Source organism: Ixodes scapularis, unplaced genomic scaffold (genome assembly GCF_016920785.2).
Source record: "Ixodes scapularis isolate PalLabHiFi unplaced genomic scaffold, ASM1692078v2 PGA_scaffold0__279_contigs__length_252992795, whole genome shotgun sequence".
Taxonomy (NCBI): domain Eukaryota; kingdom Metazoa; phylum Arthropoda; class Arachnida; order Ixodida; family Ixodidae; genus Ixodes; species Ixodes scapularis.
Genome location: NW_024609835.1, coordinates 85623591 through 85639678, shown reverse-complemented (window position 1 = coordinate 85639678; position 16088 = coordinate 85623591). Strand labels below are relative to the sequence as shown.

At 45.9% G+C, this 16088-nt stretch overlaps 1 protein-coding gene and 1 pseudogene across 1 annotated transcript in view; both read right to left on the bottom strand.

Annotated features, from left to right (window-relative positions):
* The window catches only part of LOC115316492 (neuronal acetylcholine receptor subunit alpha-10), a 686776-nt gene that overhangs the window by 402523 nt on the left and 268165 nt on the right, over positions 1 to 16088 (bottom strand). The gene's annotated exons all lie outside the window — the stretch shown is intronic.
* On the bottom strand, positions 13101 to 13810 carry LOC121835023 (annotated as a pseudogene).

The window sequence follows — 16088 nt, the reverse complement described above, 5'->3', positions numbered from 1 at the left end:
GAACAGCAGTCGAGACTCTTTCTAGCTATCGCACTTTTGATGGTGACGAATATACAGCCGGTAAGAACGAAGCACTGACATACAACGAAACCGCGATAAAAATGTTATACATCAAGGGCGCTGTCAAGCCAATTGTTGGCCGCCAACAGATTGACTGGAGTCGAGTTTAAAATGAACGCTTACGCATGCTCTTGTATTCAATTCCTGCGTCGCATCGTGCTAAACGTCTCGAATGTATAGGCCTGGCATCCTCCTTTTCAGTGCATTTTTAAGTTCTTCCATAATCGGAAATCAGAAGGCCGGTGTCCTCAGAGCGACACTACGTCGTTCCTAAGATGGCGATGATAGTGATCGAAGTGGCCAGGCAGAATTTCGGAAAGAGCCTATGGCCGAGAGGACGCCATGCTTTTTTTTCTTCTGTGCGTGATTGGCCTATTTGGTGGCACTAAATGCGCACAAAAATAAATAAATAAAAACGACAGAAACCACCCGGAACCGCGAGGCTACTAACTTTTGCATCGGCTTGCCACGTTGGGCACGTCTTACACTTGTCCCGGCCACCTTTGTCATCGCTGTCGTTTCGGTTGCTGTGAACGAAACCGACACAAACGGAAACCCGTTAATCGGACGGGTTTCCAAATTTCCCAAATCTGGATAAACTTCTTTTTTACAGCGGAGCTGTTAAGGGATACCTTCCCCAGGATCGTGTCCCCCGCAAAGAAATGGCGACACAAAACTCTGGTTGCCGCCGCCACTCATAGATGGCGGTAGCTGTCCTGGGAGTTGTGTTTGCCGGTTGTACGCTTGCCGCCGTCGCTCATAGATGGCGCAACCTTTCGGGCCTTTCCAGAGCCGTATATTGGGAGAGTTTGGCCAGTGGGTGTGGCTACGAAGGCGCCGGAGAGGAGAAAAGTAAATGAAAGGGAGGAGAGCGCCGAAGGAGCGAGAGGGAAAGAAGGCGGGAGAGAGAAGACGACCGCCATTTTTTAGCAACGCTGTCGGAGACTGGTCAGAGGAGAGCACTGCTGAGGCTACGCGTCGTCTGCTACGGGCCGACTTCTTTTTCGCCTGAATAAAAGTTTGTGGCCATACGCCGAAAAATCTTCATTTATTAGCTTTTTAACCCACCGAGAAATAACAGATTGTAATTTTCTTCCCAGAGCCAGTGATATCAAAGGCAATAATCGAGATTTAGATGCCGATCCCATGCATTCCGCCGGGAGAATGATTGAAGATGGCGGCCCTCCCCACTCAGGTGGGAGCAGCCGGGAGTTCACGCGCATGCGCTCATGCCTCTCGCTCTACGCCGCGTGCTGATTGGCTCACTTGGGAGGAGAGCGTTACGGCGGCGAGAGCATAGACTGACCAAACTCTCCCCATATACGGCTCTGGGCCTTTCCACTCTGGCTTGCCGACTTGCGACCGGCCATTACTTCATTCCCACCATAGTGCAGCTTCGCTGGTCTTCCTTCTTCACCAAAACGGAAAAGCTTTTTTTTTTTTTTTTTTTTTTTTTTTTTCAGCCGCGGATGACAGGAGTGCGCGGATGATTCTATCGTCATCCGCGTTTTCACTTCGTCAGCCTTCCGCTTGCTGCACGAGTGCAAACTTCAACGAATTCTCAAGGTTCGGACGTACTTTAAGTATTCCTAATATTGAGTGAATTACAGGTTTTCAATGACGCTCGATCACTTTCTAAGTGGAATATCTTATGTTTTTTTCCTCAGAAATAGAAGAGTTAAGTAGTTAAATCTTAGGGGATAATTTTGCAAAATAGTGGTTTCGTTTTGTGGCAATTCCTGATGCCCAACCATGTTTGGTAGTTTGTTCTCGAAAAAGTTTTTTTTTTTAATTTTTTCCTCAAGCACTTTATTTGAGGGAATTTTCGAAAATATTCGCGCAAACACCCGGTATACAAAATAGATGAGCAAGTTTATTCAAACGCTGAAAGCATGCAAACAAAAGTGAATACACAGCAATGACTCGTCTTTGAGATAAAAAAGAAAAAGAAAAAAAGAAAGCCTATATTTCTCAGCAGAATTGTTCGTCGTAACACTTTCCGCTCTAGCTTTTTAGGTGATCGAAAATTTCCGGGATATTTTTCGTTCGTACCTGTTCTTTCGACAAATATCTTTTTATGCTTCTTGACTCGAGAAGGAAAAATTCAGACTCGGAGGAGTCTGAAGAATGCGAGACCCTTGCGAGCTCGAAGTTCCAGGAGCTTGTTGCCAGCGATTCCCTTAACACCTAAACCACACGTAACCTAAAACCTTCTAGGCAAGCAAATAAATAAAAAAAACGATGGTAGTTTTATTAGTGTTAATGAATATTAATTTACCACTAAAACTAAGAGGTGTGCAGTTTTTTTTTGTTTTTTTTTTTGTTTACCTTGAAGTAATAGAAAAAGCATTTTAGACTGCCCAATAGACCACTCACGTTATTTGATTTTCATATCCTGAGAAGAAAGCGTATTAATAGCACCTGCTAATCATCATCGCATGTTGTATAGACCTTAACTACGCTGCCGTATCTATCCCCAATTGCGAAATTTCTCGTGTTTTAGCTAAGTGTTACTTATATGTTTTACTTCTTGAAATTACATTTTTGTTTTCGCACCATACGGGATACGCGAATCTCAGGGCTAAGGAAGAAAGTACACGAACAAGGCCAGGGGCTTTAAAATGGAGACGCCTCGAGAAAATCGGAGATCTCGCTATCTTTTTTGCCAATCCGACTTAGAGCCCTTGTACGACGCCGTCAGAACAGACATAAATTCCTGTTTGATGAGCGCTTGCTCAACCAAGGTTCTTTCCTAAGCTATCCACACGCATGTGAAACTTTCGCAACAGTGCTCACCAAACCTTTTACGGGACAGTCTAACTGTCTTCTCTCATGAAATCGCTGTCCTTGTGACAGCCGAGCAACGGGTTAGTAATGTACATTGCACAGCACTGCGTGAGGCTATGTTGCCAGAAAGCAACAAAACATCCCGCAGTGCTACATGAGGGGACCGTTCTTCAGCCTCCTTCAGGAAAAAGCTGCCACGAGCAAAGTGACAATTCGCGTGTTCCGTATAAGTTTGTTGAGTACTGTACGGCTCATGAAAGCGAATGTGCATATGATCATAACCTAAACCGTGAGACAACGGTTTGGGTTAGGATGCTTCCTAACGCTTGCTTGCATGCTCTCGATCCTTGTGGAAGAGTTTTTTTTCTATGCTTCCTTCTCCACCTTCTGCGCGTTTACAATGTGCTTACATGTATGTGTACAGGATATTGTTTTACTGAGCACCAATAATAATAAACACAAAAAACAACAAAAACAAAATTCCTCATTGTATAGCTATCGATCGTGGTGAACATCAATGGACGATTGTGATGTGGTAATTAGAAAAATACTTGCATAAGGTCGACTAATTAACCGGTTGCATCATATTCTTGCAGCCGTTACATTTAAATCAATTGCATCACGTCCAGGGAGCAAAATAAAGTTAACGGAAGATTCGTAAGTATGTACGCGTCGCTTCAATCAAAAAGTACAACTAAAAATTGTTGATAATATCTCGGTCGTTAATCGTCGCGAACTTTCCATTCGTTCCAGCTTTTCTTTTGCAGTTTGAAGATTTAATAAACGTAGATTGCAAGCAACAAAATGTTGCACGAACAGTTTGGCATCAAATCAAGGAATGTAAGCTTCATTCGGCGTTAGCGAAATGTCAGTACAACTCCCTGATTTCACTCGGTAGCTTTTGCCTTGCTGCTATTTTCCCTGTCAAAAAAAAAAAAAAAAAAATCATTCTTTAGAAAGCGGTACCAGTCCTCGCAAGGTTTAAAAAAGGAAAAAAAGAGAACGAAACAAAAAGCAGTATAGGTATGTAACCATGGTATATTGAAACGCAGATACAAAATCAAGACAGGCCGATGTTTCTGACCTGGATATAAAAAAAAATCGCACGAGAAGCGAAGTGCAATTTCGTGGGTAGGATTCACGACCGCAACCCAAAGTCAAAACCAAACCAAGCTCTTTGAGTGCTTCGGCAGAAAGGCCTTCAATATTAGATAAATCTCAAAACCTGAAAAAAAAAAAAAAAAAAATTGTGGTAGAAAAAAAAGGTGCTTCGCTCAGTTTTTTTTTTTTTTTTTTTTGTGCAATGCATAGAAAATTGCTGGCTTTCGAAATCATTCGACTGGAAATTGGTTTGACATTGGAGTAAATTATAATCATAGCCCTTGCTTAACTACCATATTGAAGAAAAATATTGGGCTCTTCTTTAAATGATAGATTCTCGTTGCTTGTGGTTTTTATTTGTTTATCACATTCAAAAGATACATTTTTGCTATAATGAATGAACAGATGTCTGCTTAAAGTATGCAATTTTATTGGTTTGTAAAGAAGTATACAAAAGGACAACAACAAGAACAACAGCGTGTTGCAATTTCAGCCCCCGAGGATTTATCCTTCGCCATGCAGTGAAGTGTCCTGATGCTGGCCTGAAGGGCTTACCAAGCGGACACTGAAGCCGGTTCAGCCGCCACTTTGCGTCCACCAAAAAGGGTCGGACACCAGAGAAGACGAAGAAGGCCCAAAACAAAAGCACCGGAAGGCTGCCCGCCCGTGAAGCCAAGTTACCGCAATCGCCAACGCCGTTCCCTCACCATAGCCAACAAGTTCAATGTTCATTGCCCTCGCAACCTCTTTGTCACCCGCTATCACCACGGACGCAGGAACGCTGGCAACCACGGTATTCCCCAAAGGTGAACCACTGTGAAGGCAACTTAGCAGCACGGCCACAAAAGCGTCGGTACCATTTCCTGGAAGAAAAAAATGGGCTAAAATCGCTGCTGCCGACACGCTGATTCTAGTAGAAAAACCCGGAGACAAGGAGCTAAAAAGGACAAAAACAACACCGTCTCTTTTTGCGGTTCTATAGTGTTGATGCATTCACCGGTCGCTTAAGACTGCAGTCGTGCACGTGTCTTTTTGTTTAAGACCTTCAAACATGGTGCCTGCCGACGACCAGGGGTTGTGCTCGAGATATGTAAAGAGATGAAAGAAGACTGTGTCGAATTAAACCATTGTTGTGCTGGTTCTGAGGCGGTGTGGTTTGTGTCCTTTTTAGCTTTTTGTCTCTGGGCTTTTCTACTATGATTCGTCACCAGCTCGCCTGTGTCTTCACTCTAATTTCTTTAACGCTGATTCTCAAGGAAATACGTTAGTAATTCGTGCAGCCGTTATATATAACAAAGCTTGGTGAAAGCAGCCTCTCAGCACTTTTCCGCGGGGTGAACATTTCCGGAACCCTTCTTCTCTCCGGGACAGGCAGGTCAGTTCCCTTAGCCTGTGCGTGAAGGACGTACGCGAGATAGGCCGAAAGCGACAGAGCCATTTAGTTGTTATGCCTACATGTTGTGTAGACAGGGGCGAAGACACCGTGCACTTACGGGCCGGTGGCATGGTGAGACGACTGCGCTTCAAGAACGTCGTGGCAGGCCGAGGAACAGAACCGCAGCCTGTGTGCGTCCACAGGACTACAGAGCAGTCGGCAGAAGCTTTCGAGGGCTTCCAAGGCTCGCGCCGCCACCCCGGCCGATTATTTCGATGCGCCGGAGGGGTGCCGCGAAGCGGCGTGTACGAGCTATCCGCAGATTGTCGCCGCGAAGCGGCTTGAACGGGGAGGGGAGGGGGGGGGGGGGGGGGGGTCAGCACGCGCCCCAGTGACACACCCGCCGTCCCCACTGCGCGGCGCCGACATTGGCGAAGGTGGACGTCAACGGCGAACTTCGGCTGCGAGGTGTTACGTCAGGGCGTTGCTTCCTACAAACAGCCAATTCAGTGCGGCCTCCGTTGCTATGCGTCCTACTCCGTTGCCCAAATCAGAGGCATATACAGGAGAAGTGTGGACATCTATTGTCCTCGGTGACCTTTCGCCATACCTTCGCTCCTCCTTGACTTTTTCCACAGAGCTGACGTCAGGTCTCGCAACCGCCTAGCAACAGAAAACACCGTGGGAACGGTGCGGGTTTGTCCATTATTAGTGATCCCAGGCCAACGCGCGAGCATGCAGGGTCCAGGGCCGCATGGTATCCTACGTACAAACCCTTATATTTAGATTTTATGGTGAGAAAAGGGTGGGTTGTTGTCCGGTTGGATGTTCCAATCACAGTCGCCACTCCAATCGTGTTTATTTTTTTTTTAAATTCTACTAAAAAAGAAAAAACAAATACAGGAGGAGTTAAGACTGCTTAAGGGGTGTAGGAAATTCGTATACGTAGCGTATTCCTACAAGCTGTGTGCCGGCCGGCCGGCCGCGCTCTCGGAAGCGGCGGGCGCGCGCTGCTGCGGCGCCGCGCGAGAGCAGCGCCAGGAGAGGTCTTCTGTGGGGCGGCGTTCCTTGGAACTACCCGGCGCGGGGGCCGCGGGCCGCGTCGCAGTCATTTTAAAGGGCAGCTCCGGCCAAAGCTCAAAATGAAATAAATTACGGGTATCGCTGTAGTGACACAAAATACGACCCCAGCCAAAATATTACGTCCGTAGGACGCCGCATTCTCAACTAATGCCGATAACAAAAAAGCGACCCGCCGCGAGCCGCTCCTGCTTAGCGGGCGGCCAGCGGGTTGCCGATCGCTAAAGCAACATTGGGCCGTGACGTCGGTATCGTTCTCTTTTTTTCCTCCAGTCCCGGCGTTGCGCGGAGCGCCCTTCTTTGAGCCGCTACCACCGCTACTTCGGCTTGTGATTTGCGTGTTTAGCCGTTGCTTTTATCTGTAGCCCGTGTAGCTTCGGAATGGCCTTTTGTTTATTTGCTTGTGAGGACTTTAAGACTCGTTTTAGCGAGCAACTCGGTGCGCCCAAGACTGCCCAGCTGTTCCTCGAAAGATGCCGAGTACAACTTGTAACACTGTGGGCTGCTCAAACAACCCGCTGCGCAACGCGGAGGTTCTTTTTCACAAGTTTCCAACGGATCGGAAATTGGAGAAGGTGTGGGTGAACGCTGTTCGGCGAGTGGACTTCGGACTTCGGCTTTTACACGCCCGAGGATAAAAGAACGAAAAAAAAAAAAAACGTGTACAGCCCAGCACACGTGTGTTCGGGCGCCGCGGTCCACGCCGGAGAGCCTCAAAGTTTCGTGTCTGGGACTGACCCGCAGCGCGAAAGCGAGAGTGTCACCAGTACTGTACGTCACTGGCAGCGCGGCGTTGAGCAACGCCGCTCCATCCACGGAGCCCAGAGGCCTAGTGACGAGTACGGAAGACCGCACGCACGGCGACAGCCGCCGATTACGGCACCGAACGAGTTCACTCGTTCTCCAGTCGCTAGCTTTTGGGTATACAAGCGACGAGTAGGGCATAGCGCACGCACGGCGGCGGCCGCCGAGTACGGCACCGAACGAGTTCACGGGTTTTTCAGTCGCTAGCGTTTGGGTATACGCACTAACTCTTGCTCCATATGGTGCGGATAACTACCACGTATACAGAATTAAAACAAAATCAGTGTGCCTCCTATCTTTAGGCGGCTAGCGCAACAGAGGTAGGTGGCGCTCGGCCTCCGTACTCGTTGAACGAGAACGATCCTGACGTCACGTTCACATAGCAGCTGATTTCCAGTGTTGCCGGGGCCTCGAGCGGCTAGTTTCGGTTTTGTTGGCTGCGCCCCAAACAAAACTTTGAGGCGTCGATATCTTTAAAACTACGCACAATAACGAGAAAAAAAATTACACCTTGCAATTCAGGGACGCTGATTGCACTAAAAACAGTCATAATCCCAAAATCGAAAGTATGGACCGGAGTTGCCCTTTAAGAGCCGTTCTTGGGGGATTTTTCTGCCGTTTCTTGGCGGTTACGGCGCGGATTGAATTTTTCGGCTGTTTTTCGTGGTTACGGACAACGCTGCCTCCGCTCCATGGGACAGCTATTGCTTTCGCATTTAAAACACCCCGCAAAATATGGTTGAATAAATTCAAGCGCGACAATTGTTAACGCCAACGGAAGGCTTTCGTCTTTAATGCTTGTTTCGTTTTGAAACTTCTTTTTTTTATTTCAAGTTCCATACAGTTCCCTCCGTACAAGAAGAGAGGGAAGAGGAGAAAAAGCAGTACAAAGACTGCTTGACAAAGCCCCCTCCTCCCTTACAGCAACAGCGGTAGCAACACTTTATTGATATGACAAAATATCAAAATGATTGGTGCATGCAGTCAAGTTGCCATATCTAATACGTTGGAACTAGTAGTCGTATAGCTTTTCGTGAAACACGTTCAATGCAAATACCCAGTGACACAAAACAATTGATCACCCTTGGGAGCTGATACTTAATCATCGTATCTCCATAGTTGGTTCTGAAGTGCGGGACCATCCAGACATCGGCACGACGAATGGAATACAAGGGTCTTTTTAAGTGGAGAGAGGCAAGCGAAAGAAAACTGCTGTCTGTGCTACTTGAAGTGTTTTGTATGTTAGGGCAAGTTTGTAGAACATTTTGTTATTTCAATAATTCCGATGTGTAGCAACAAGCCAACTAGTTGCTAGACAAAGCTCGCATGCATTCTGTAATGTGAATAATTGCCGCACGAGACAGGGGCGTCCCATTTTGTGAACCGTTTACCCTTCCCTTATTCCCCAAACCGTGAAGTGAAGTAATTCATTATTGATGCCCTAATAAATGTTACTTTTATATGAAAAAAAAAAAAATCTAGTTTTGTTGTCTTGCAATTTTTCTTTAATCTTTATGTAATGACTTGACGATAGATTCTGGGATCTCAGCGCCGTAAGAAACGGCCAATCAATTGAGTTAAATCTATTAAAATGAGCAAGCTTACCATTCGCTAACAGCCGCCTGTCGTTGAGCCACTCGATGTTTATTTCGTAACCTTTCGTTATGAAATAGACGACTCTAACGCCACGACAAACGTTAGTGCTGGCGCCGTTTTTCATGCCAGCCAACCCGCACAAGATAAATTTTTTTACTAAATTCTTTGTAACCTTCCGGCTTCCTAGATGTTCGGAGAACAAGATCACTGTTTTATTGCTGAGAGAGATCGGTGGAGGCACGCGTTATGCATTGACGGCATGGCTATATCATATCCGGAATAGCAATCACTTCGATCAAGCCATGTCGTTTGACACGCTAACGCGTTGTCAAAAGGAAATACAATTAGGAAGAAACGAAACTCTGGGAAACTCTCGGACAAAGAGCTTTAGCTCACTTTACAATCCAACAGCCAATTTTCTTTTGAAAACACTGGACACGATATGGCATTCACGCATTCGCTCCTCTTATCAGAACACTCTACGGAAAACCCCTTAGCTGCAAATTAGAAGCTGTTATCGTTGCGCACTGCTAAAATAATTATAGGCGTCTACTACAACTGAAAATTGCAAAATTCACGCGAGCGTAATTTGCGGGACGCGCCAAACGCCTGCGAAGCGTATGAACGGGCTGCTGACGCGGCGCACACGAAGGGAGAATAGGCAAGGTAACCGGGAAGTAACTTAATATGGCTCCGGAATGAGCACAACGCAGCCCATGTACTGCTTGCGGATGACCTGAAACACAATAAAACAGTCACACGTTGGAGGAAAACGAGAGCCAAGCACACGGGCATATGCCCCGTCGGTTGGCATTAACGATGGCGAAATGGGCGTGACTATGGCATTCCCGTGTCGTGTCAGGGACGTAATTGACGAGCTGTCAACGAGGCCACGCCGGCTGTCCAAATTGCCCCTATATATGAGTCTGCCCGAAATATGCATCCGACCGCCATCTGTCGGTGCTTGCAGAAGGTGCCGTCCCCGGAGAAGATTAAATACCAAATTTTTTGGCAAAGGAGCCCCGGCTGCGGTGGCCCTGACCTTTGACGGTAAACCGATCAAAAATACTGACGAGCACACAGTCGTCGGAGTAACTGTGAACGTGACGACCAAAGCGGCGAGCTGGTTACGAAGGATGGAGAAGACTTGGAAGCAGGGGACGTCGATCGTACGAAGAATTCCGCACAGGCTGGGAGGGGCCGGCGAATCGGTGGTCCGAGCGCTGACCCGATCCCTCTTGGTGTCGAGAGTAATGTACGGCATTACGTACTACAATCTCGGAAAAAAAGACATGGCACGGTTAAAGAAGTCTACTAAATGACGCCAGGAGATGCGTGGCAGGGCCACCGAGGAACGTCGAACTCAAAAAGCTCCACGTGTGCGTCCCATTTCCATCGTTTAACGGCCTGCGAGAACACTACGGACAGGCCTGCGAACTAAAGCTTATGCACACGCGACACAGGAGAGAAATCGCAAAGCTCTTGGGACGAGATTTTGGACACCTCGCGGAGTTTTCAACGCAAATGGCGTCATGGCAGAAAGCAACTGTCGTTTCGACCGTGCCGATCCCAAAGAAGATGTGTGCAAAGCAGCCGGAAAGACGGAGGCGGTACGCGAACAAGCACCTAGAGAAGGGGGAGAAAATAATGAAAAACAAAAACCCCGAGGTGACCGTTTTCTACTACGTGGATGCTACGGCGGATGAAAACTCGCTGACGGCGGCGGTGGGAATCAACCTGCGAGGCGGGGGGGACGTGGGCAATTCCCCTGGAAGCCGAGACCCCGGACGACGCGGAGGCGCAGGCGGTCCTGATGGCTGTGAAGCACGGCTATGCAGAAACGGACAACAGGAGACGAGACAACGAGGACCGGAACAAGCCGACAACGATGGTGATTTTCACCAACTGCAAAGAACATCGTCTCGCGAGCCCGACGGTACGAGAGATCGTCAAAACAGCCATCAGCGCACGCGAGCGCCACGGGATCTGGTGCAGCTACGCAGGGTCCCGGGGAACTCGGGCGTGGAGGGTAACGAGGCAGCACATGTAGCTGCGACAGAGCACAAGCGTTTTTCTTCTCTTTAGCGCCAACGGCCCACTTAGGCAGCGAGCAGCCGAAATCAGTAATGGCTACCGAGAGTACAATCCGATTGCGTTGACGGCCCCAGGCAAAGGTGAAGCTTAAGGAGGAGATGAGGACCAGATTGCCAGAAGAACCGTACCCCGTCCCCACCCGAGGCCTCAAGAGGTACCGGACAGTACTACTGAGACAGGTGAGGACGGGTAGTGCGATAACGCCATAGCTTTTCAAGAAGTAAGGCCGACGAAAACAAAAAGGGAATGATCCCGACTACGCTGCGGAGCCCCCAAGCTGCAACCACTGCAAGAAAGCTACCCGTCCTGACGTCGCACACCTTCTTTGGGAGTGTGAGCATTTTTTAAAGAAGAGGGAAGGAGCTATAGCCAGCCTAAAGGTTGAAGAACGACAGTTAAACCTAGGAGCGTGGATCCGGCCACCGGAAGTAGACGAAAAGACAAGACTGAGAGTGCTGAGATCCGTGGTCATCTTTATGGAGAAAACGGGACTGAGCCAGTCCTTCTGAACCTCTTTCCCCTCCCTAAGGGTCATGCTGTAGTGCCTCCGCCCGCCATCAAAGATGGTACCAATAAACGTGTTTTCACTCACTCCCCCAAAACCACTGGGGCTGTGGTGCCATCCGGTGGCGATATCGCAAACTTTATATACGTGTGCTGTGCTCCAAACTAATTCAAGGTCAGCGCACGTACCAGGTCACTAATGCTAACGCATGAAAAAATCAACAAAACAATGCTCTCGCAGAAAAGACATTGATCCACCAGAAGTTTTTGAATTATCATGACTCCTTAAAGTTCGAAAATGAAGAAAGCATAATTTCAAATAAAATGAAAAGTTTAGATAGGTGCTGATGAATGAAAAACAAGGCGGTTATCCTGGATGCTTGTACTAGCCAGGTACACTGTGCTGTGGTTAGGGAAGGGGGCAAAGGAACACGAAGAGACAAGGAAGCACGATGCAACGAATGTGAAAATGACGAAAACGATGATGCGGATGATGCTACAAATCAGTTTTATATAGGCGCTCAAAGTACCGTTAGAGGTCCCTAACTTGCACGAAAAAGTGTTAGAGTCCTGGATGCATTTGAAAATTGGTTCATCGTGTCGAAGGGACAACCAGCTTGAAAATATTAAATTTCTACTCACCCGTTTGCCGCGATGAGCCTCCTATTTAAGAATCTAGATCTTCGTGATTGATAGGGCACTCACGCAATGTCTGTGAGCGTTACTACTGGCAACAAAGTACATAGTTACCCTGTGAAGGCAGTTATTAACTCCTCTACGTTACTGCTAAGGCAACCCTCGGATACTCTGCTGCAGTCATGGGAAGGAACAGGGGGGGGGGGGAGGGGTGTAAATATTTCTTTAAGGTAAATAGTAAACAGTTACGGGGTGATTTCAGATAAGATCGAACAGGGGGTGGCTGGTCGACCTTTTTAATTTGCTTCATAATTTTATATGTTATTTTCCAATGTCTAAAATAAACAAAATCAGAATTATTTTTACCCAGAAAAAAAATTGTCGTACGCAAAAAATCGTACATCACGTAGAGGTGGAATGTCGCATTTGCTTGCATAGCCGGAGGGGGCAACTTTGGTGATTAATAACTAAAGTTATACTTCTTAGGTGAGTTTCATAATATTTTAGTACAATCTATATGTACTTAGAAATACATACAGAAAAAATTATTGTTATTGTTTAGTATGTTTTAAAAAATAAATAAAAAACATCAATTTAGGCTCCTTGACGGCTTTTCCCCCAAATTTGCAGGCCTGTATCTTAGGAAATAATGTAGTCAGAAAAGTCATATTTTAAGTAAATACACTACTTATAAATAGAAGTACATTCACTAAAATTCAAATTTATTTAAGCTCGGGTTGGGGAGATTTTGGCAAGCAAACACGAGACAAGCACCAAAATAAAAATATTTTAAGGGCGATTAAAAAAAAAAACCCGATCTCGATTTTTTTTAAAACTCTGACCAGTCATTCTACACTAATTAGGGGTTAATATCCATTAAAAACATGTTGCATTATATTGATGTTGTAATCGATACATCACCTCCTTCGAGCCCCTTCCGCGAAGATCGGCACGGTGTACCCCTGTGGTGCAACGCAGTTATTGCGGCTTCTTACTCTGAGAGAAAAGTATTTTTTTATTCATTCGAGTATAGCAAGTAATAGTTTGTCACATCTTTGGCACGTTATAATAAATTGAGCATTAAATATAATAAATTACACATCAAATACAACACAGTTCTGCCTTCATAGGTTTCAAAATGGAGAGATTTTGACGCAAACATTTTCTGACAGTGTGCACTTAGAGTTTCTTCCAAGGGGACCCGACAGTCCGTGCCACTTCCAAGTCACAGGTCGAAGCTTCTGATGTTTTGCATAGCCCCACATGCCACGACTGAATACCAGGAAAGGCGCGCACTCCCATCCACCCTTCATTTTTGCGTTCACGGAATTCAAAAACCTCGTCTTCGTCCAGAATTGTGAAATTCATTCATTTTAGTTTTTGGGAAAGACTGTTCACCATGCATTTTGCAGACTGTATGGCCTTTCCTGGGAGCTGTCTCAAGTTGTGAAGCGTTGCTTGGTGTTTGACAGCCCCTCCAACTCCGTCACAAGCGTTTTTTCCGTGCCCAGTGGCCATTGGGCTATAATTATAATGCAATTAAATGCAAAGGTGCAAGCGAGCTGGACAATGTTTTCCCCAAGGCCATTGGGCCTTGGGAAAAACATTTTTTTTTGGGAATTCATGAAGTTGGAAGCGATTCTTGATGTGACTGGCGGCACCGTCACTTACATAAGTCAAATGTGAGTACACAGCAAGGTTGTCATCGACGCACTCTCTCACTTTTCGTACAGCCAGACAGGCATGAGCGGAGTCATGATGCAAGTCGTCACTGATGACGGCAAAAGTGTATGTCGATCTTCTAGTCGTCACCACACACGTAAATATTGAGACCTGGTTTTTTTGTTTCCAGTGGTACGCTTGAATCTCGTCAAGAAGTATAACAGTCTAGTTTTCAGCAAAGTCAAAGTGGAAGACAATGCTACCACGCTGCGCGCACTGCTTTTCTTCATAGATGGCTTTGCCTTGCGTCTGTCTGATATGGTTGTGAATGATCCACCTTGAGACCGACACACGAAGCTCTTCCAGAAAAGTGACCGGATCTAAAGTCTTTTTCACGAGCTCGCCTGACTCCAATGCTGCCAAAAATATCTCTTCATCCTCGGAAATGTTGAGTTTTTCGAGTGTATAAGAGACTGGCCTTTGGGACAATGGTCACATTCGCTTAAAAGGCACTGGCGCGGTGGCGGGTTGCAAATGAATGTCGAGTTCAATTCCGCTGCGTCAAGTTGTGAGCCAGCAGCGTTTTGTAGAGAGGCGACACAGAGGTTATAGTTTGCGCAGTACACACAAACGCGCGCTTCTTGCTGGGGATTGCATTTAACCCATCGGGGTCACAGGGAGTAAAACTTCGTCAATCCGATGCCGGAGTCGGGATGGTCACTTTTATAATCACGAAACGCTTCTCTGACTGACCGTGTCATAAGACGTTTCGGCCTGAGCGTTTTCTGGCCATCGAGCACAACGGAAATGACGTCCTTCTGATTGGGACTCTGCCTACAACACTAACTCGTCTTTCATGTAGTACTCAACCGCTGCAGATATGTTTTCAGGGCTCACCTTACACATCGTATAGGGATCGGGCACATACCACACGCCGTGGTCCTCCCTCAGCTTCCGGGACCTATTAATGATGTAGATCGATGCCTCTGGGATGATCTTCTGGACTTCATTTCTTGCCAAGGGTGATGGCAAGAGGGTCAGCAATTGACAGCGTTCCCGGGGGGAGGCTGTGGTCGCAAAGGCGCGGCGAATGTTGTCCGCCCACTCAGTGCATGTGGAGCACTTTTGCTCCGACGACACCGATACCACGTTTTCATATATATACATATATATATATATATTTTTTTTTTTTCTCTTTTCACAAAATAACAAGTTGCAATCATTGCGTCGCCACACAGGGACACCGCGTGCCGAGTTTCGGATAAGGGGCTCGGTAGAGGAACTGTATCCATTGCACCATCAGTATGATGCAACATGTTTTAATGGATATTAACCTCTAGGTCGAGTTGAATGACTGGGTAGAGTTAAACAAAAATAAAGAACGTTTTTTGTTTCTTTCTTAAGTCGCACTTAAAATATTTTAATTTTGGTGCTTGTCTCGTGTTCGCTTGCCAAAATCTCCCCAGCCCATGCGTATACAGATATGAATTTTAGTTAATTTACTTCCATTTATAAGTAGCGTATTGAATTAAAATATGACTTTCTGACTAAAGTATTTTCTAAGATACAGGCCGGCAAAGTTGGGGGAAAACAGTCAAACAACCGAAATTGATGTTTTTTTACAATTTCTTTAAACATAATAAGCAATAACAATATTTTTTCGTACTGCTAAGTACACATAGATTGTGCCTAAAAATTGTGAAACTCAGCTAAGAAGTATAATTTCCGTTATTAATCGCCAAATTTTACCCCTCCGCAATCAAATGCGACTTTCCACTTCTACGTAATATGTGACATTTTGCGTCGGACGATTTTTTTTTTCTGGGTGAAAACGATCTTGATTTTTTTTTTTTTTTATTTCGGAGATCGTTAAATAACTTATATTATTATGAAGCAAATTAAAAAGGTCGACCAGCCACCCTCTTTTCGATCGTATCTGAAATCACCCAGTATCTGTTGTGTAATTTATTCTATATAATGCGCAATTTATTATAACTTGCAAAAGATGTGGAAGAAATATTACTTGCTATACTCGAATAACAAAAAAAAACTTTTCTTTCAAAGTAAAAAGTTGCAATAACTGCGTCGCACCACGGGGGCGCACACCGTGCCGAGCTTCGGAGAAGGGGCTCGGTAGACGTGCTGTATATATTACACCATCAATATAATGCAACATGTTTTTAATCTATAGTAACCCCTAAATAGAGTAGAATGACTGGTCAGAGTTTGAAAAAAATCGAGAACGTTTTTTGTTTTTGTTTTTAAATCGCCCTTAAAATGTTTTTATTTTGGTGCTTCTCTCGTGTTTGCTTGCCAAAATCTTCTCAACCCGCCCTTAAATAAATTTCAATTTCAGTGCATGTACTTACATTTATAAGTAGTGTATTTA